Source organism: Triturus cristatus, chromosome 4_1, assembly GCF_964204655.1.
Source record: "Triturus cristatus chromosome 4_1, aTriCri1.1, whole genome shotgun sequence".
NCBI classification, from domain to species: Eukaryota; Metazoa; Chordata; class Amphibia; order Caudata; family Salamandridae; genus Triturus; species Triturus cristatus.
In genome coordinates this window covers 452,715,880-452,737,677 of record NC_140585.1, presented here as the reverse complement: position 1 = coordinate 452,737,677, position 21,798 = coordinate 452,715,880, and the positions used below count along the sequence as shown (strand labels likewise).

General features: G+C 42.5%; 1 protein-coding gene across 1 annotated transcript in view; it reads left to right on the top strand.

Moving 5' to 3' along the window:
• The window catches only part of VWF (von Willebrand factor), a 1,048,714-nt gene that overhangs the window by 1,026,250 nt on the left and 666 nt on the right, over positions 1–21,798 (top strand). The gene's annotated exons all lie outside the window — the stretch shown is intronic.

Genomic DNA, 21,798 nt, shown 5'->3' with positions numbered 1-21,798 from the left:
AAAGTTGGATTTTCTATCCTGCCCTTATGGGAAGATAGGCATGTAAACAGCCTCCCCCATTCTGTCCTATGGGCAAGATAGCCTCTCAGCAGTGAAAAACGAAAATGGCTGTAATTCACTACCAGGGCATGTTACACACCTCAGTACATGCCCTACCTTTCAGATACACTGCACCAAGCCCAGGGGGGTACCTAGGGCCACCATAGGGATGCCTGACATGTACAGAAAGGGAAGGATAAGGCCTGGTCAGTGGTTGCACTGGCCAGGTCGACATGGCAGTCCTGGACTGCACATAGGCACTGCAAGCAGGCCTAAGACATCATTTTAGCGCTACTCCTGTGGGTGGCACAATCAGTGCTGCAGACCCACTAGTAGCATTTGAATCACCAGCCCTGGCACATTCAGTGCACTTTACTAGGGGCTGACAGGTGAAACAAATATAGCAATCACGGATAACCAATCAATATAACAATTTATACAGAGAGCATATGCACTTTAGCACTGATCAGCAGTGGTAAAGTGCCCAGAGTCCTATTGCCAACAACCACGGGTCAGAAAAAATAGAGGAGGAAGAAGCAAAAAGTTTGAGGATAACCCTGCAAAAAGGGCCGTTTCCAACACAGAGGCTTAGATTAAAGAAGCAAAAGAGCTCTTTTCAGAAAACGTTAACTTTTATTGTGGCATAACCTTCTTAAACTTTAGGTGCTGGTGTTTGAAGGTTACACTGAATTGGGTTAGTTTGAGCTGTGATTGCAGAGGCCTGGATGTAATTAGAAAAGGGGTTGGAAGATGTGACTGAGAGAATTTCAGACAATACATTGTACTGTTTAGTTTCACAACTACGCACATATACAATTTGAGGCACTAAGAGATTAATGCAATTCCCAGAAGCACACACTTATTGAACATGTACTTAAGCCAGGATTATAGCAACAACATCCTACACCCTCCCACAAGCATGACTAATGTGAATGATCTTCCTGAACTTTACATACACTCCATGCCAGCTATAAAGGATTTGATTGCTATGAAGCTGCTTTAAAGAATACCCAGTAGAATGTCTAAACACTGGTTCAACGGTAACCTAAATGAGAAAAGGCACAATCTAAGGCTTGCTGAAAGATTATGGAGATTTTCTCCATTTAGCTCCCATCTCAAGCAACTGAGCTCTATAAAAAGCTCCTACAATACTCTCATTTATAGCTGAAAAGCAGAATACTTTAGAGCGCAACTAGACAATGCCAAACACAGACAGAGAAAACTATTCAAAATCGTCAAACAACAAGCAACTCGCCACTCTAACCACCTATCAATAAATACTACGACTCTGCCAAGCGACCAAGAGTTCTCTGCCCACTTCATTGATAAGACAAGGGGGATCGAATATGAACCACAACTCGCCTCTATGCTTCTGCTCAGTCATGACCAGCCCACCCTCTTCACAGTGCAAGTCCCGGATAGATCCCCTCTTACTAGCTAGTCTATAAAAATAAGACTACCTGGTCTTTCTTCAAAATCCCTGACGAAACTGACATACTCACAACGATTACATCAATAAAAACCTCCAACCACTTTAACGATCCTCTGTCCGTCAAGCTCATCAAAGACCTTAGATCTATCTGACTCCCCCAATGGACAAAGATTATCAGTGCATCTCTCTCTCGGGGCAAAATTCCTGATTGCCTGTAGATAGGACAGGTCATCCCAATTTTTTAAAAAACCAACTGCAAACCAGTCAGACTCTCAACAATTTCTGTCCAATTTCCAACATCCCGACCCTCGCAAACCTACTTGAGAAATATAGACACCTGCAACTCTGTAACCATATTGAACAATTTCAACTCTAGACCATTGCCAGTCTGGCCTCAGATCTGAACATAGTACTGAAGCAGCTCTGACATATTGTCGACGATGCACTAGGACTGCTAGATCAGAATGAACCCTGTCCACCTGTACTTCTTGATCCCTGGATCTACGTTTGATACAGTTAAACATGACCGCTTAATTGCCCTCCTTGAAAAGAGGATGGGGGCTATCCGGTCCTATTTTAAACTGCTTTGTTACATTCCTTCAAAATACAGCTCAGAGAATCAGTCAATTAAAACCCTTTCGGACATCACACTGTGTACAATAGGAGTTTCTCAATGTCCATGCTCTCACCCACGTTATTTAACCTGTATATATGAAACAGTTTACTGAAATTTTGAAGCTCTCAAACAGACTTATCATGTGTATGCAGATGATACACAATTATATTTTAAATTCTCTTCACCCGATGATATTGAAGCATTCAACTGCACCCTACTGAAAACCCAGCAGTAGCTGATACGTAATAACCTCAACACTCTAAAAACAGAACTCCTTTTAATCGCCCCCCACAATCACACTGCCCCAATTGAAGAATGGCTCAAACAACTCACAGCTCTCAACTTCTCCCCCCATAATAATGACTCTACTCTATCTTTAGGTATCACTATGGACAAATGCCTGAAAATGCAAGATCCTATCATTGCAACCACCAGGGGAGACAATCACCTACTGAACACTCTAAGGAAAATCAAATCTTTCCTGCTCCCTGCTTTATGTACAGCGCTCTGATACCCGGAAGGGTTATGTTCACGCTATATAAAACTCTTCAAATAAATAAAAATTAATAAGTAACCGAGGTGAAGAGATTATAGTAGAATATGGACCTGTTGTACAAAACCCTTTTACAGTTGCAGACCCTTCAGTTCTCAAAATCACAGGGTTGGTGACCACAAAATAAAATGTTGCCATTTACTACACTACTTTGAGTCACAAAAGTCTTTCCAACTCATTACAGGGGTTTTGAGACCCATTTTGAATCACAGATAGGGGCAGACCTGAAAGAGATGTAACCCTCTTATTTGGGAGTAACACTTGGTTGTATCAATGTTTGCCAGTTCAATGCAGTTACGAAAAATTGATCAAATAGCATTACCTAAGTTCAGTGTGGTATCTGATTCACAATGTCCTCACAGTGACAGATTTTACTTTGGAAATCACATTGAATGGCCTTGACAGGAACAGGCAGCGGTCTAAAGACTATTGCTTGCCCATGCAGTCCCAAATGGGAAACAATTTACTATTTGACATCATTCTTTATTAAGGGTTTATCATTATATAAATAGATATTGTTTTCATATCCAACTACATATACACAGACTATATCACTTAGCATATTGCTACTAGGAGTTATAGAAATATCAATAACAAATGCCAATTGTTGCTTCCCAAAGTATTTCAGGACTGGAGTTAAAATAGGAAATATGCCTCCTGAACTATTTTGAGGAAAGTTGTATTTTCCTCAGATTTTCTAGGACCAGAGTTTGAATAGTAATTTTGCCTTCCCAGCATTCCTAAGAACCCTCTGCCGCCATGAGGGTGCAACTCAAAGCAAGTTACATGTGGTGCTTTAATATAAATGTGTCTGGGTGGAGCTTGGGTTGGGTTAAACGATGGCCACGACAAATTAGGTCTCCAAGATGTCCACAGGTGTAGTTTTCAGCAGACAGTGATCGAACACACTATCTTGCTTTTGACCTAATGGACACTCGGACTGAAGGGGAGTGTTACGCCCTTCAGCTGTGCAAATCTAATCACTGCACTTTGATCATGCGCCTGGGTTCCTGTGACATTAAGACCTGCTGATGCAGAGTTCTCCTCAGAAGTCGAGGAAGGAGCATCCTGTTCCAAGTTCTGTCATCCCTCTAGTAACCTCAGAAACAGCAAGTCTATGACAAAGGGAGCACAGATTTCTCTTGGAACTATTTATTGATTTGTGGTGCTGTGGTCTCCATAGATAGTGTACTGCATACCTGGCCATCTCCGGATCAGCCGTGGGTGAAACAAGTATGAGAGACATGCTCAACAGGAGAGAATGGCTACCTGAGGAGAGCGTTGGGGGTAATGTACAGTGTCCTAGAATTCAGATGATTTAAAAACCACACATCGGATGTATGAACATGGTGATTGGAGGCGAGTGATCTATTCTTGTTTCCCTGATACTGCCTGACGCCACTACAGTCTCCCACCTACACAGCCGTAAACCTACTTGAGGCTCCAACTTTCTTCCTTTTATCTAGCATCTTATGGTTGCACCTGCTTGAATCCTGGCCCTCTGCAACTGGGATACAACTGCACCTAATGACACTGGACTGGTGATCCAGCCCACTGTTTTCACAGGCACTGGAACACCAGAGCTAATATCACTGGGCCAGTTATTCCAGGTAATAAAATCACAAAAGGCTGTGGGTTAAACGGCTACCAAGCCTCATCCCTGCTTCACCCTGACTCATTTCTCTGGCAAAGGGCAAGAGGGCAGCATTCAGTGATCGACCCTGCCAAAACCAATCTTCTACTGCCTTCTGCTGCCTTCCCTAGTCCATCCATTCCTTTATTGAAAAGATCAATGTGGCTATCTCTCCATTAATTATAACTATTTAACACTCTTCATATCAGCCTTTTTCTGTTTCAAGAGTATATGACACTATCTCAAAGGAGACGAGTATCACTTGATCGTCACCCGGTATTTTTTCACACTACTAGTGTGAGCAGGAACTGGCATTCCTTCCTACCCTGTTTCATCATGGCCCTTTCTCCCTAAAAACGATTTTGTCTCAACAATGGTTTTTTAAACAATGGTTGGTCACCCAGTACTCAGGGCCAACCTAGATATTTCGTAACTATTCTGAGGGTAATTGATACCATCTCACAGGAGAGGCTCGCTACGATCTCACCTCCCTGTCTCTTTCACAATTACTGACTTTCGCACTCTCCCTGATCCAACATGGCGGAATCTATCTCTAATTACGTTTTTTGTACAATTAGGTTTGGATACCCAGCATTCAGGGCCAACTTTTATACTTTGTAACGACTGTTACTTCGCCATCATCTAGAGTATGTAATTATTTGATCATTTTACGCCTTTACTGAAGAATTACTTCTTCCTTTGCCAACATGGCCGCCCCGCAAAGGATCTCCACCGGGAAGTCTTTTCTTTCTTTTCACCAATATTCTCGTAGATAACAAGCACCTCGCCCGGAACCACACAGTATGCGGTCCGCGAGATTGGTCTCCAGTAGGTGTGCCAGAGTGTGGTCTTCAACGTACAAGTTAGTGTAAACACCCCCGGGGGAAGACTTAACCTCTCCCCCTAACTAACGGAGATCGCATTTTTCGTATTCTCTTTCCCGCCCAAGGTCTGCCAACAAGACGGTGCTACAATCTTTTAACGATTACTTGTACTATCTCCTAGGTGTACGAGATTTCCACACCCCCTTCGTTGACCATGAGGCATAGTATTGCTTCTTAAGATGTATGTATTGTTGTGCATATGTTAGTCTTGTGTGTGTTTTTTGTTGTGTCAGACGCATGTTTTGTTTGTATGTGCACTGTGTGCATTCATAGACACCTTTTATTCACATTATAGCGAAACGCCTGCATGAAGGATGTATTTGCTGGATAGTAACACAGTGGCTCAATAAGAACCATTAGAACATGAGTGTTCCAACACTGGTGTATAGTGTAACCGCCATTGTTTTTATTTACTTTGCATATTATCTGTTTTTTTCCCTTTAACTTCTGTATTTTTATACCCTACAGACATTGCCAGGCGTACACTTACGTATGTATTGTCCACAACGCATGCTTATTAGTCGCAGCGTTTTTCACTTGTTTTTGCACCAGAATTAGGTCTACTAGGAGTGGTACTTGCACTGGGCTGGTCCCAGTGTAGTCCTGAGGAAGAGCTGGGGAAGCTCGAAACTAGTTGACCATATGCTAAGTACACTTACCCATTATAGTAGGTTATTTTAGCGTATTACCCCCCTTTTTAACCAATTAGCTAGGAGCAAGAATAAAATATATTTGGCCCACTAGTTGATTATTTTAATTCACTTTATTCCACTCCATACCACTACACTTGCACCACACATAATTTGTTTTAGTGCTCCTACGTAATCCGCAAGTTGCAGCACGCCTCAGCCCGTAGAGGACTGGGAGGACCCCAATGATGAAGCATGTCACCGTGGGGAAACCATGGTGAGTGAGGGGACTCAAGAAAGGAAGTGTTCTGCCCCTTTCTTCCTCTTTCCTTGGGTGTTAATCGGGAAACAATTGTCCTCCTGACACCCCCAGGTTAGGTTCTTTAACCTGAACGTTCAGGTTATTTAATATCTATGTACACAGTTGGAGGGTGAACCTAACCTCTTAAACCTCTTCTTCCCCCCTCATTTTGATAAACGATCCCTCTAGTAACCTCAGAAACAGCAAGTTTATGACAAAGGGAGCACAGATTTCTCTTGGAACTATTTATTGATTTGTGGTGCTGTGGTCTCCATAGATAGTGCACTGCATACCTGGCCATCTCCGGATCAGCCGTGGGTGAAACAAGTATGAGAGACATGCTCAACTGGAGAGAATGGCTACCTGAGGAGAGCGTTGGGGGTAATGTACAGTGTCCTAGAATTCAGATGATTTAAAAACCACACATCGGATGTATGAACATGGTGATTGGAGGCGAGTGATCTATTCTTGTTTCCCTGATACTGCCTGACGCCACTACAGTCTCCCACCTACACAGCCGTAAACCTACTTGAGGTTCCAACTTTCTTCCTTTTATCTAGCATCTTATGGTTGCACCTGCTTGAATCCTGGCCCTCTGCAACTGGGATACAACTGCACCTGATGACACTGGACTGGTGTTCCAGCCCACTGTTTTCACAGGCACTGGAACACCAGAGCTAATATCACTGGGCCAGTTATTCCAGGTAATAAAATCACAAAAGGCTGTGGGTTAAACAGCTACCAAGCCTCATCCCTGCTTCACCCTGACTCATTTCTCTGGCAAAGGGCAAGAGGGCAGCATTCAGTGATCGACCCTGCCAAAAACAATCTTCTACTTCCCTCTGCTGCCTTCCCTAGTCCATCCATTCCTGCCCCACACAGAAGGCCTTGACAACATTTGCCACCTTCTCTGAGTAGGACTTAAATGTGTCTCTTTAAAAGAGGGAACATCAAGCAGAATAGTGCATGGTAATTTTCTTCCTGCACATTTATTCCCATTTCTGAAGGGTTCAATTTGTAAAAACACAGTCCTGCTAATTATGCATGCAGAGTAGGCCCGGGTGAGAGTTAAATTACGCTGGCCTACGTGATTTCAGGAATCTCGCATTACACTTGTTATGAGAAGTTCCCAAAAGGACACCATTACACCATGTTACATCATTTATGCCATGCGCAGCAACATTTTATAGAGAACATGTAGGAAGAACGCATATGGCCAGAATATGAGCAGCTGCTTGTGGATTTCACACTTTTTGTCAGTTGAAATGTGCCATTCTTTCATAAATTAATAAATAATAAATGAACACAAAGGATACATTTGGCACTAAAAATAGTGCTAAATCACAGATTTCCATTGCATATAATAACGTGTAATTTTGCATAATGTTCTTGAAATTACACAAACACCGCACACCTCCAGTGCAGCGTTTTCACCCTGCAAGTACCATGCACATGGCCAATTAGTTCTACTGAATCCTCAATAATGCAACAGAACTAACTCCTCCTCATTTCAACAGAAATAGTCGACTATGCAGCTTCAATCTTAAATACAAAGCTTTGATGATTCTAAAATTGGCAACATTTCTACAATTTTTAAAATGTGAAATTTGACTCAGATCCTGTTGGGTACATATAAACTAATATGGCTTTATAAATCTTAAAAAAAGATTAAACATTTGATTCAGCTTTGTATTAAAGCCTAACCTGATGTATTTAATTTCAAGCAGTAACTATTTATTTACTTAAGGGGTCACCAGTAGAGTCTCCTGTGCAGGAATAACTTTACACATTGAAAATCAATGTTAAGGTCACATTTTCACTTAAGGAAACTGAAGGATATGCACCTCACCTCCATAAGAATACAAATGATTCAATTTCCACTACACTCCCTTTAGTAAAGGGATCCATTTTAGACTGTATGTGCTCTATTACATTTTAGGAATCATCGAGGTGTTGCTGATGCACTGTTATTGCAATTCTCCAAGATCCCCTTCCTGAAAAATACAGAATTAAAAATTATCCCTGTGTGGGGATAATTGTTCATAATTTCAATTTACCTCAATGTACATGCCTAGGGAACTCACAACGTGCATCCAGAGCTTGCTATCTTTGTTTTTTGTAAATGTATCTACTTTCCAATGAGAATTCAGAGCAGAAAAAAAACTTCTGGAGGTCAGTCAAGGAACAAAGTGGAATCATTGTATAATCAACATACATTATATCTGGGTGAGAAGAAGTAGTCAACCCTTGATGGCTACAAATGCACAGAAAGCAGTGCCTAAGGAATGTCAGAAATATATAACAGAGGGACAAAAATCCAAAAGTTTGTGTACGGGAATATTGTCATTGAGGCTATTACGAATATGCCATACTGTAGGCTTCACCCACATTATTGATCAATACATTTAGTCTGCACTGCCATAACATCGCTAAAACTACCTTAGACAATGCTGCACAATCCATAGTTGTGGACTTCCTCTGTATCTTCCTGGAGAGTACTAAATTGAACAAAGTCCTGAAGACGTTTAACTATTAGGATCACGTCTAGGTACTTTTTTGTAAACCTGACAAACGTTTGTCCCTGTTTAGGCATCAGAAATTGCATGTGTATTTAAAATACCTTCCAATGATGGGAAAACATGAAGTTCCTCAATCCACAATTCTTAGTCAGGAATGTAGTTGGCAAGTCACTTATTGTGTATGCCACCTTCTTGTGTGATTCTGCAAGACTCCACCTAAACAGCAAGCAAGGGTTTGATATTTGGTCAATAGTTAGGTGATTTGTAACCCAGTAATGTATGATTGATGAGAAAGTTATAACATCTTAGGTGGTCTTTGGTCAACAGCACAAACCACATCTATCAGTTAGTTCAGAATCACAGAGATGTGCATCTTTTGTGAAGTGTATTATTTATACAGATTTCCAGAATGTAAGTCTTCAATGCTTATTAGCTACGTTAGATATTTATTATTGTCTCTTAGTTTCCATAGTACATGGTGAAAATTCACAAAATTTGAATCAGGTCAATTGCTCGTACATATTAAACATCAGCCGAACCAAAGAATGAGTCTGCATATGATGCAATTCAATACAGCCACATACAAATGCTCCCGATATCAGCTATGGTGTTACTCTATTCGATTTCATCATCCACATACCTTCAAGCCCTTGCTTCCTGAACATGCAAATGATAATCTGGGGGATCTCAGGTGGTCACTGTATCAGTTCAAGTTATAAAACTACCAGTGATTTTGGTTGAATTTGCTGACCAACTTTGTGGCAATCCACAGGTGCACGTAGATATTGGGAATATAGTGAAATACAGGCTATTTTGAGGTGGGTTAGCAAAAATGCTATCACAGCTTGGCCAAGCCTTTTAAGTCTCCTTGCATTTAAAATAACACCATTTTGGAGAAAGTGCTACAAATCTTACCATTCAGCAATCGTTTATGTTCAAAAGGGCTTTGTTAAAGAACAGAAAAATTGTAAAACATACATTTAAAGATTAAAGAGTACAATATATCATAGCAATGGACGAAATCAAAGAATGTTAAGTCATGCGCTGCAAAACTAAAATACCAAATACCTGAGAAATTTACAAAAAAACATGTTTAAACATTTTCCAATATGTACATGCAGGTAAAGAAACATGAAAGAAGGAGAGGATAAGAGATCCAGGGATTGATTGAAAGGAATATGTAGATAGTTATTAAAAACCTAAGAAACTAATGCATAGGGAGATCAGGAATGTAGTTTACTGAATATAATGTAACTGTACATTAATAAATATTCTGCACAACAAAGTTATGTAACTCATAATCAAAGAGTTCAATGCTGTTTTAAATTCTCTGATAATACACAACTAATACTTAGAATTTGTTTAGTACTGTTGTCTAAGAATGTTGTAAGAGGTAACCAGAATAAATCACTGTTAAGCCTATGAGCACTAGACAGCATACATGCTTTATCCAGTCTATGATGAGAACATACACTGTACCCCCAATCTTTGTATGAAATCTTTGAAGTACATTTGCAATTAATTTGTTGAAAGGTAACAGCTATTAACAAATCCAACACACTATTTTTTTTAAAACAGAGGTAGATCATTAGGACCAATTAAACTACCAATAAAAAGATAAACAGTCTTCACAGGACACTGAATGTGAAAGATTGCATTAATGTGATTCCAGATCATGTGCCAACAAGAAAGAGTATGTGGGCACCAAAAATAACAAATGCAATACATCACTAATAGGATAATCACAGGACCAACATTTAGCACCATCCCCTGAGCATATTAAGTCAAAAGGGAAGGGGTGATGATGTACAGTATGTTATAAATAACAAACATTGTTTTTGTGTCGGCTGTTCTGGAAGTCTTATAAAACAAAACTACCAGAGGTTTTTTCTAAAACATACTTGACTATGTAAAACTCAACTCTGCCTCCCAAGGAAGTTCTGTTCTAGACCTAGTCATCCAAGAATTAACTGGGGTAGATATTTATAATTCTAATAGGCTTTTGGATTTGAAGCTAAGAAACATTGCAAAGTAGGATCAGTAGAAACTGGAGTTTGTGTCTCCTCTAGGGAAAGACCATCACCAAATATGACTCTCCTTTAGAGGATGCACCAACTACTAGTCACATGAACAGCTAACCTGCCTACGACATTAAGAACTGATTGCTTCTCACCAACACTCTATCATTGCTCCTGTGTCTTCCATGCAATAGCAATGACCAAACTCCACAATTTAGTACACTGCTTCATGCCTGCTACTCATGTCTGTTTCAAAATGAATTACTCCAAGAGCATCAGCAAGAAAAGGGCCAGAATTTAAAAAATGACTCCTATTTTCATCCAGAGAATCTGCTGATCTCTAATCTCAAACACAATCTTAGGATCATACCTTTCAAGTATAGCTCCCTGTTTCCTAAACAGACATTTTTGATATGCACTGTCTCTATGCCACCTCACTTTTGATAATTAATATATATAACAATTTCAAGATCACATTAAAGGATTGATGGACCTCATTCATTCTATTTGTCTATTCTCATCTGATAGACCCATCAAGCAACACTACTCTGGACTTTAAATTCCCCTCACCATTTTGCTAAATTCTCTGAAGAGTCCTCAAAGTGCCATGTTTACTTTACAATAGTCTCCTATAGGTAAATAAATGTGGTGGTACCGTGATTATTCTTTGTTCACTGAGGGATGTGACGGCAGCTGCACAACTGTATACCTAATCCTTAAACTTTAATTCATAAAGACACGTGGAAGCAAGTGCAATTTTTCTCTTTTCTAACAAAACTAATAATGCTATATGTTCTTCTATGTATTTTCACCACCTCCTTCAGCAGCTCTTTAAGACTTCTTCTCCACAGGGAGGGCAGCCAAAATAGGAGGCACACACTTTCAAGCATAAGTGACATACCTAAAGTAAATGGGAAGATTTGGTTTGGATATGATATGGCTGAATTTTAAACACATTTAAGGTACCTACATTGAATAGTTCGCTAAGCAATTCATGTAGAATGCTGCAATAAAATGTGCTCCTACTCCCTGATCAGAATATTTTACAAAGCTTTGAGGTTCACCCAGAAGCATGGTAATTGTTCTACCCTTCCTTGCATAACCAAGCAGGGGTACAGGTATCCTTAGTCATACCAGAAAGCAGTGACATCTGCTGATTTTTTAATGTGGTGAAGGTCAAATTCCTGCCAGGATTTCTCCCCACTTTTGTCCACATTTACCTTGAGAGTTCCCCATATGCTTTAGTATCATCTTCATTGTGCCAATGCCAGAATTGTTTTATGGGTACCCTCTTATGCCAAGAAGTACAGAAAATATTCCAGTATATGACTTTTTACATTCGTACTGCCTATATCCCATGTGCGGCCTTAATGTAAATAATTACCTCCATTGTTTTAGAGCCTGCATGTTATCATGGTTGTGTTTGGTATCATGCCATGGCTACCCTCTCTGAGGCAACGAATTACCTTGAGTATGTGAACACCAGCATTTTGCCATCGGGGTCCCCTTATGTCAAGTACTACTTGCAGTCTTTCAGGGTCTGCATATTGACTTGTGTGGCCTCCCTTATGCCAAAAATTATCTTCAATGTCACAACACCAGCATTTTGCCATGGGTGCCCCATGCCAACAATTTTCTCCAGTGTGCAAGCACCAGTGTTTTTCCACAGCGGAGCCCTATTCCTATCCCTAGAATTACTTTGAGAATGTCAGGACCTGTATTATACCATGGATGTCCTTCCTTATGTCAAGAATTATCTGCAATATGCTAGCAGCAGCATTTTACCTTGAGTGCCACTTTAAGCCCGGAATTATATATAGAGTATGCCATAGCGAGCGGCAGACTCACAATCATAAAACTTTAAAACAACTCACTCTTACTCACACACTTTCACTCATGCTCACTCTTTCTCACATCCACTCTCTTCCCCCTCACTCACTCTAACTCACATGCTCTCACTTACTTATTTCCATTGATACTCACTCCCACTCCCACACACTGTTAGTCACACACAAACACACTGTTAGTCACACACAAACATACTTATATTCACTGGTTCACACTTTCACTTGAAAATGGTTCTTACTTTCACTTGCAAATGCACTTACACACACTCACCCATTTATACTCACTGACTTTGTGCCCTGGTGCAAATGTACTTGATGCATCATTGATAACGACACCCCTGACACCTTTCCACATCCTCTCACAGTCTCCATTCACGTACTCACACTTCTTTACTCATTCCTGAAACTCTTTTACTAATTCATACATTCATACTCTCTCACAGCCATAGATTTTCACCCACATTAAATGTCATTGACAGTCAAACACTCACAAGCATACATACTCACTCAAACACACTCCCATACATACACATGCACAGAGAAACAACATTTATCTACATACCTTACTTCCTTTGCTGGCAACTCAGAGGCTCTACGTCAGTAGTAGAACTGGAATCTGGTGTTGGACATTGAATCCAGCAGGCCATGATTCCTAAAGAGGAGGCAGAGAGAGTGGCAAGGCCCTGTTTGACCAGCTCAATCCCTCTTGATAGGACTGGAAGCACAGCCCTGTAAGAAGCCTGAACAGTGACTGGAACCCTGCCCCTGCTGTTCTATGTGGCTTCTTATTGGCCTCATAGATGTACTCATGTGTGCCCTGCCAGCCACATTTTTAGCAGATATACTGTGCTGCCTGAGGCATGTGCAATAAGTCTACTAAGGAAAATTGATTGCTTCTATGTGAGAGGATCGTAGATGTACTATGCTCCTCCAACATGCAATCTAGACATCCACCTACAGAGAGCCATTATTTTTAAACAGCACTCTATCACTGGATCATGCCTCAGCACCCTCTGGTCCTCTTTTCATCAGGAGCAAGAAGGTGAAGCTGAGAGGGCTGACCTATATACTGGCAGTGTTGATAAAAACACAAAAGTTGTGTTTTCATAAGTACTGTTCAGTTAAATATTTAGCAGTAAGTGGTGCCTTGCGGGAACCAGGGCTGCGCTCTGAAGACCCTAATAAGGAGCTGCTTCTGCCAGTTAGTCACATAACTGTGAGATAAATCCAACACATTCACTGGAGACAAAAACAGATTTTTGTATAAAGTTAAAAGTTGTAATGAATTGGGTTGCAGACAACAGCAATTATGAGCATAATATGAATGACCATGTCTCAGTGAAAAAACAATCAACATAATGCATTATAGTTCCTATTTTCTTCTCTGAATGCAGCCAGAAAAACAATATGAGTAAATGAAACAAACCAAATGGCATAGACCACTGCATTAATAGCAAGATTGTAAGAGAGCCCTGGTAGTTGTCTTTATTCTGGTCCCTTCCCTCTTCCCATTCAATTTCCTGTCATTTTTTGCATCACTACCACTGAACACACATGGAAAAAAGTGCAAGTCTGATATGCTCATATTGAGAAACAAATAATGTGTTTTTCCATGCAGCCTTGTAAAGACCAGAACCTTGAAGTTTTATGTCTTAGGTTTAGAGACACACACAGCTTCAATCATTGGGAAGCCAACCCCTTTTAAGAAAGTAAAACACCATTGATAAGGAGATGGTCAGACTGAAATTATCACAAAATAATCCAGAGTAAATAACTGATTATGGAGCACCTCTGTGATTCACTCTTTTCTCAGTGACTCTGATCTGGATGTAAATAATGCTGACCATAAAGTATGTCCTCTGCCACATCCCAGATTAGTCTTGCCGTGTTGGAAATGGCCCTTTTTGCAGGGGTATCCCCACACTTTTTGTTCTTCCTCCTTTGTTTTTCCTGACCTGTGGTTGTTGGCTATAGGACTCTGGCCACTTTACCACTGCTGATCAGTGCTAAAGTGCATATGCTCTCTATGTAAATTGTTATTGTGATTGGTTATCCATGATTGACTTATTTGTTTTACCAGTAGGTCCCTAGTATAGTGCACTGAGTGTGCCAAGGCTGGTAATTCAAATGCCACTAGTGGGCTTGCAGCACTGATTGTGCCAACCACATGAGTAATGCTAAAAAGAGGTCTCAGGCCTGCCACCGCAGTGCCTGTGCACAGTTTGTTAACTGCCATGTTAACCTGGCCAGTGTACCCACTTGCCAGGCCTTACCCTTCCCTTTTCTTACAACATTGGACACCCCTATGGTAGGCCCAAGGTACCCCCCCTGGGCAGGGTGCAGTGTATGTGAAAGGTAGGACATGTACTAGTGTGGGTAACATGTCCTGATAGTGAAATACTGCCAATTTCGTTTTATCACTATTGTAAGGCTATCTTGCCCTAGGCAGAATGGGGAATGCTGTGTAACATGTTTACCTGCATATCTTCCCATGGGAGCAAGATGGAAAATTGGAGTCTGGTATCCCTGAACTCAGAATTTAATAACACATCTTTTAGTAACAATGGTTTTTATATAAGCCTGGGCAAAGCACTACGCTACGCTCACGTATTTTGCGAAGTTTGCGCTACTTCGCACTACGCGAATTGCACGTAGCACAGTGCACAAACGCATAGAGTAGCGTAGCGTAGCGTAGTGCAGCGGTCATTTTTTGCTTGCTCGTGGTCCTCAACGTCAAGTTGGCATCCGCGAGCAAGCAAAATGACATCCCGGCGAGACTTTTTCCTCGTTCGCGATCAGCAACATCAAGTTGCCGATCGCAAGCATGGAAAATAAACCTCCCGGCGAGATTCTCAACGCGGGGAGGTCAGGTTTCTCATTGCGAGTGGTCGCGTATGCTCGCGACCGTTCGTGATGATAGACTACCAGTCTGCATTGAGAAAGCTGCAGCTCGAGTAAAAATCTACTTGAGCGGCAGAAAACGACAGCTCGCACTGTGCAAGATGCCGTTTTCAATAATTGCACAGTGCGGACCAGCATCCGGCACTGTGAAATCATCGCGAACAGCACAGTACTCAGTTCGCCTAGTGCTACGCGTAGCTCGCGAAGTGCACTTCGCGTAGCTACGCGTAGCACTACTTCGCAAACTACGCTCAGGGTTATTTTTAAATACTGTGTTTGAAAATAGCACTTTTAGAAAGTGGCTGTTTTCTTGTTCAACCTTTCTGTGTGCCTCTGCCTGTTTGTGGATTGACTGTCTGGTTTGAGAGTGACAGGGGCTGGGGTGCCTCCAGGAATCTAGGTGAGTCAGCACTAGGCTGAATAGACCTATCTGCATTTTGAGTGGTGGGAGGAGTAGCACCTGGGCCTGAATAGGCCTGTGCCTGCCTTCTACAATGCTGGCTCCACCCCCTGTGGTGTGTCTGATGGCCCTGGCCCACACTCACAAAGGAAGAAGATGTGCACTGGCAGAGTGCCCCCACAACTGATTTGGACTGGGTCCAGGACCCCTCACACATAGAGAACAAATACTTTTGGGGTATGAATACTAGAGCTGAAACCCCTGAAAGTTAGACAACTTTGGAATGCTGAGGAGAAAAGCTGAAGACTGAAGGAGAAGTACTGCCCAAGTGTGTCTAGGGTTGGCCTGCTGTTACTATTTCTGCCAAAGGAAGGAGAAGGACTTTGCTGTGTGCTGTGTCCCCCTGCTTGAAGAAAGGATTTTGCTGTGTGCTGTGTTTCCTGAAAAGAAAGTTTCCAAGGGCCTGAGAAGAGCTGGCCTCCTGTTGTGGAAACACAGGGATATAAAAGTTTCCAAAACTTCGTGATCAAGAGGAATCCCTGCCAAAGAAGATCAGCTGGAGATACTGAGGAGAAGTACTGCTCTTGCTGTGTGTCTGGGGTTGGCCTGCAGTTTGCTGTTTCTACTGAGGAGAGGACCAAGGGACTTTGCTGTGTGCTGTGTCCCCTGCTTGAAGAAGGACTTTGCTGTGTGCTGTGTCCATCTGAAGAAAAGTCTCCAAGGGCCTGAGAAGAGCTGGCCTCCTGTTTCTGAAGTCCCAGGCACAAAAGGACTTCACCCCCAGCTTCCCTGAACTTCCTTGCTGGGAGTTCCAGTTTGCCAGGAGGGCCTGTAACTGTGTGTGAGGCCGTTTTGCTGTTGGGAGCTGGAAGCGTGACGCAACAAGACAAAAGCGTGACGCCGCCGCAGCAGCCGCTGTCACATCACCAGAGAAGCATGCCGCCACCACAGAGGGTGCCGTTGCATCACCGGAGAAGCGTGTCACAAGGCCGTCGCATCGCTGAGGAAGCGCATCGCTGCTGATCGCCGCTGCAACACCAGAGAAGCGTGTCACTGTCACCAAGGGTGTCATCGCATCACCAGAGAAGTGTGTCGCAGGGCCTGTCGTGGCTCAGAAGGCCAGTGAGTTCGCCGCACGGCCGTCGGGCGTGTACGCATCGCCTCCACATTGTCGCATCACAACAGAGACGCCATTTTGTTGCATCGCACCGGATCGTCACTACGTATCGAGATGCTATCTTGTCGCATTGGAACCGGAGCACAGGAAGAATCAACGCAACGCCTTCTCTGCGCCCCTTTTGTTTGTCTTGCGCTACGCATCCCAGGTACTTTGAAACTAAAGTGTTGCATTTATCAACTACAAATTTATTTTTGCAACAACCCTTTTTAAAGACATTCTACTAAGTAACTGTATGTTGGATTTTTGTCGTTTTGGTCTTGTTTAGTTTAGATAAAGATATTTTATTGTTCTAAACTAGTGTGGTGTCCATTTAAGGTGTTTACACTGTGTTACTGTGAGTGTTGGTACAAATACTTTACAGGTCCTTTCTGACTCAATACAAAAGCAACTCATAACCTGTTTCAGCCTAGTTTGACCCCTTCAGTTCAGTACAACTTGGTTCCAATGGCAGAGTGAGCACGGGACCCATGTTTAGACAGACTTTTTGCTACATAGGGCATTGCATCAAACACACAAAAGGTGATGGGAGGAATGATTGTAAACAGTCTATCCACTACATATTGCTCGGGAAGCATTTCAACCCAACTTTTGTGTCCACTATGCCATCTCAGATTAGACCCCGTCATAAGCAGTTCACTCTTAATCCTGCTCCAATAGGAGCAGCCCACCTCAAACTGCCAAACTAGGTCCTCTCTGAACCAGAACATAACCAGAACCAGAACATAAGCAACCCAGGACTGGTTTCTGTCTAGCTAGGATTCTGAAGTCAGGTACAGCTTAGTTCCAGTGGCACAGTAAGCAATAGACTCCCTTCTGGGCAGACCCATGACCACTTAGGGCGTTACATCAAACATACAAAATATGATGGAAGGAATGCTTGCACATACCCTAACCACTAGCAATTGCTCGGGCATCATTCTATCCCATCATGTTTTTCTTTTGCCCAGTATGCCACTTCAAATTAGACCCAGCCCTATGGAAATGAGTATTTGTCCTGCTCCACTTCCCCAGGGCTTTTTATTAGGAGGGGGCCTCACGGGCCCCCCCAAGCCCCGGGGACCAACACCTCCCCAGGGCTTTGATAATTAAACGCGGGGGGCTCGAGGCAGCCCCGGGGACCGCCACCTCCCCGGGGCAGACATAATGAAGTGCGGGGGTCTGTTGCGGACCCCCGGGCCCCGGGGACAACCGCCTCCCTCGGGCTTTAAAGAGTTTGGAGGGTGTGCAGCATATGTACCTGTCAGAAATTGGGTCTCTACTTGGCAGAGGTATGAACCCTTTCCAAGTAGGGACCACAATCCTTGCCAGGGTAAGTCAGACACACAACCTAAATAAACCTGTGCTCACCCTTTGGTAGTTTGGCACAGAGCAGTCAGGCTTAATTTAAAAGGCAATGTGTACAGTTTTTGTGCACACTTTAATTGCATTAACACAGTGAAAACACCACAAAAAGACTCCAAACCAGTAAAGAAAAATAAATAATATTTATCTGAGTAAAACAAGATCAAAATGACAAAAATTCCATCAGTAGAACTTGACATCAGGCTGGCTACGATGGAGGGCAGGTCGGCTACAGGACCCAATGCAGGGTCCACTGAAAAAGTACCTTTGGATGGAGCTAGCGTCGAAGGCAAAGACTTGATGCATTGGTGCCGATTCACGCAGTCGGGTGGATGCGTCAGAGTCGATCCTCCCCATGCATTTGGTGCCAAAGGATCGGCGCTGCATTGAATTTGAGCCTCACAGCAGTGTCTTTGGATCGGTGTGGCATCATTGTCGAACCTCACAGTCGGGCCTGTGTTGTCAGGGAATCAGCTCTGCATCTGAGGGCACTGCGTTGGTTCAGATCGGAATAAAGTGGTCAGTGCAGCAATGTTTGCAGAGATAGCTGCAGTACCCACTTCTGAAGCCCAGGACTGGAGAGGGGACCTCAGGCAAGGGTAGGAGTCACAGTTGGCAGTGTCCAGCAGCAACAGCAGAGTTGCACAAAGTCTTTTGTGACTCTGAGACTACAGCAAACACGAGGCAACCCAACAAACCCTTGGAAAAACTTGGGTTCAATGTAGTAGAGAACAGGTCTACTCCTTCTCACTCCCAGGCACGAAGCAGCAGTCAGCTGTCCAACACAGCAGAGCAGGTTGCAGGGTGAAAGTCCCTCCTACAGCACAGCAAAAACAGACAGGAGGCCAACACAGCAATGCAGTTAGGAAAGTGGCAGTCCCTTCTACAGCACAGCAGCTCATCTTCCAGACAGAATGTACTTGGTTCCAGCAAAGTTCTGATTTGGTGGAGTCAGAGGTCCACTACTTATATCCTATTGTGCCTTTGAAGTGGGGGGGGGACTTCAAAGAGGCTGTTGAAGATCACAAGGTCCCTACCTTTCTTGCTCTGGCTTCAGACTCACTACAGGGGGGTATGTAGGTCTCTGTGTGGGGTCAGGCACAGCCCTAATCAGGTGCAAGTGTCAGCTTAGTGATGGGCCATCAGAATACAAATTTACCACCCAGTTCCCTTTGTATGACTTTCTACAAGGAATGCAAATAGTCCATCAGTCACCCAACCAGACGTGTATTCAGAGGCACACAATGGTTTGAAAGTAAGAAAATGCCAACTTTCTAAAGGTGATCCTTAAGGCACGTGCTTTTCGTGCCAACCCATCGCACTGCGTAAAAGGGATTTGACCCAGACCATAAACACATATGTTGTTCTCCATGTTAAGCTGATGGTACACCACTATTATTTCCAAAGTTCATCCAAGTTTTTAGTTCAGTCACTCAAAATCACTGCGAGGACAGCGAAATTCCTCAATAGAATTGTATTATTTAATTTTCAGCTGCCTTCAGTGTGCCCATCCGGGCTTCAACTTGAGCATGTGGAGGTGAGCTATTCATACTCCATAACCGTACATAGTTTCACCCAATGCATTTCGGTCTCTCTCTAGACCTTCGTCAGGGGTAACTGAAAATGCAGAAACAAACATGTAAGCCAACTATGCAAAACCTGATTATTTATGACACTCACTTACGGCGCTAAATCATCACTTGTTCTATCGTTAACACACCCACCCTTCAACTAAAACGCCTACCATCCAAATTCGCTCCTACTCTCCTTTGCTTTATGAAAAACAATCACCCTAACATGAGTGCGCATGAAAGTAATGAAAGTGTTACCAACTAAACAAAAAATAAATGAAAAATCTCTTCATAATTAGTGCACAATATCCTTGCCTAAACAAAACCCAAATCTTCCCACTTACCCGTTACCGGCCTGAATCCTACTATTAAACAACCTTTCAAAAACCATGATGTTAAACTCTCTACCTGGGATGCCGCGGTCCGTGACCTTATCACCTCTTCTGCTTACTTTCCTTCTGACATAGCTGCATGTTCTCTCGTCATCACGTTAACCACTACCCTCACCCACCTGAATACTGTCTTTTTATACCCAATTACCTTGATCTTATCCTAACCCCGTGACTACCTGCCGATTTCTGCTGTGTGCCTTAAAGAAACATGACTTAACCTCTCTTGTGCCTTTGAAGTGGGGGGGGACTTCAAAGAGGCTGTTGAAGATCACAAGGTCCCTACCTTTCTTGCCCTGGCTTCAGACTCACTACAGGGGGGTATGTAGCTCTCTGTGTGGGGCCAGGCACAGCCCTAATCAGGTGCAAGTTTCAGCATAGTGATGGGCCATCAGAATGCAAATTTAACACCCAGCTCCCTTTGTATGACTGTCTACAAGGAATACAAATAGTCCATCAGTCACCCAGCCAGACGTGTATTCAGAGGCACACAATGGTTTTAAAGTAAGAAAATGCCAACTTTCTAAAAGTGGCATTTTCAGACTTACAATTTAAAATCCAATTTCACCCTAAGTTGTGATTTTAAGTTGAGAGTTCAGAGACACCAAACTACAAATTTATATCTTTTCCCAAGTGGAAATTACACTTAAAAGATGTTTTAAAGTTATCCCAATGTTAACCTATGGGTGACATAGGCATTACAGTAATAAAAAACGAAATTAGCAATTTTTCACTACCAGGACATGTGATATTCAAAAGTACATGTCCTACTTTTTAAATCCACTGCACCCGGACAATAGGGCTGCCTAAGGACTGTTTGAGGGGTGACATATGTAATATAATGAAATATTTGGGCCTGGCAAGTAGGTTAACTTGCCAGTTCGAAATGACAGTTTAAAACTGCCTGTGTTGGCAGGCCTCAGCCTTGTTTAAAGGGCTGTTGAGTGAGTGGCACAATCAGTGCTGCAGGCCCACTTATAGCATTTAATTTACAGGCCCTGGGCATATATGATGTACTTTACTAGGCACTTATAAGTGAACGTAATAGGTCAATTGTGGATAAGCCAGTGTTATGATGTTTTAGGGAGAGAGCATGTGCACTTTAGCACTGGTTAACAGTTGTAAAGTGCCCAGAGTCCTAAGCCAACAAAAACAAGATCAGAAAAAGAGGAGGAGGAAAGCAAATAGTTTGGGTGTGACCCTGCAGAAAGGGCCAGGTCCAAAAGTACCCCTATAAAATGTGAATGTGAAAGTTTGGCTCTCATATGAGAGATGGGCTCCATCGCAATGAATTAAAAATGTAAAGGACATGGTTAGCGCTCTATGGCATACCATATAAAGTTAAAGTGTTCACATAAAGCATAACAGTTTATTGACCAATTTATTATTATAGTGCTTTTCAAAGGGATATGTTGTGGTATAGAAGCAGAACAAATTTGACAGGTGTGCACTTTGTATCAAAATTAAGGTTCACATTTACCCATTAGAAATTCCATCATATGCCAGTGTACAGTATACAATCATTACCACCGTGCTTGCTACAGA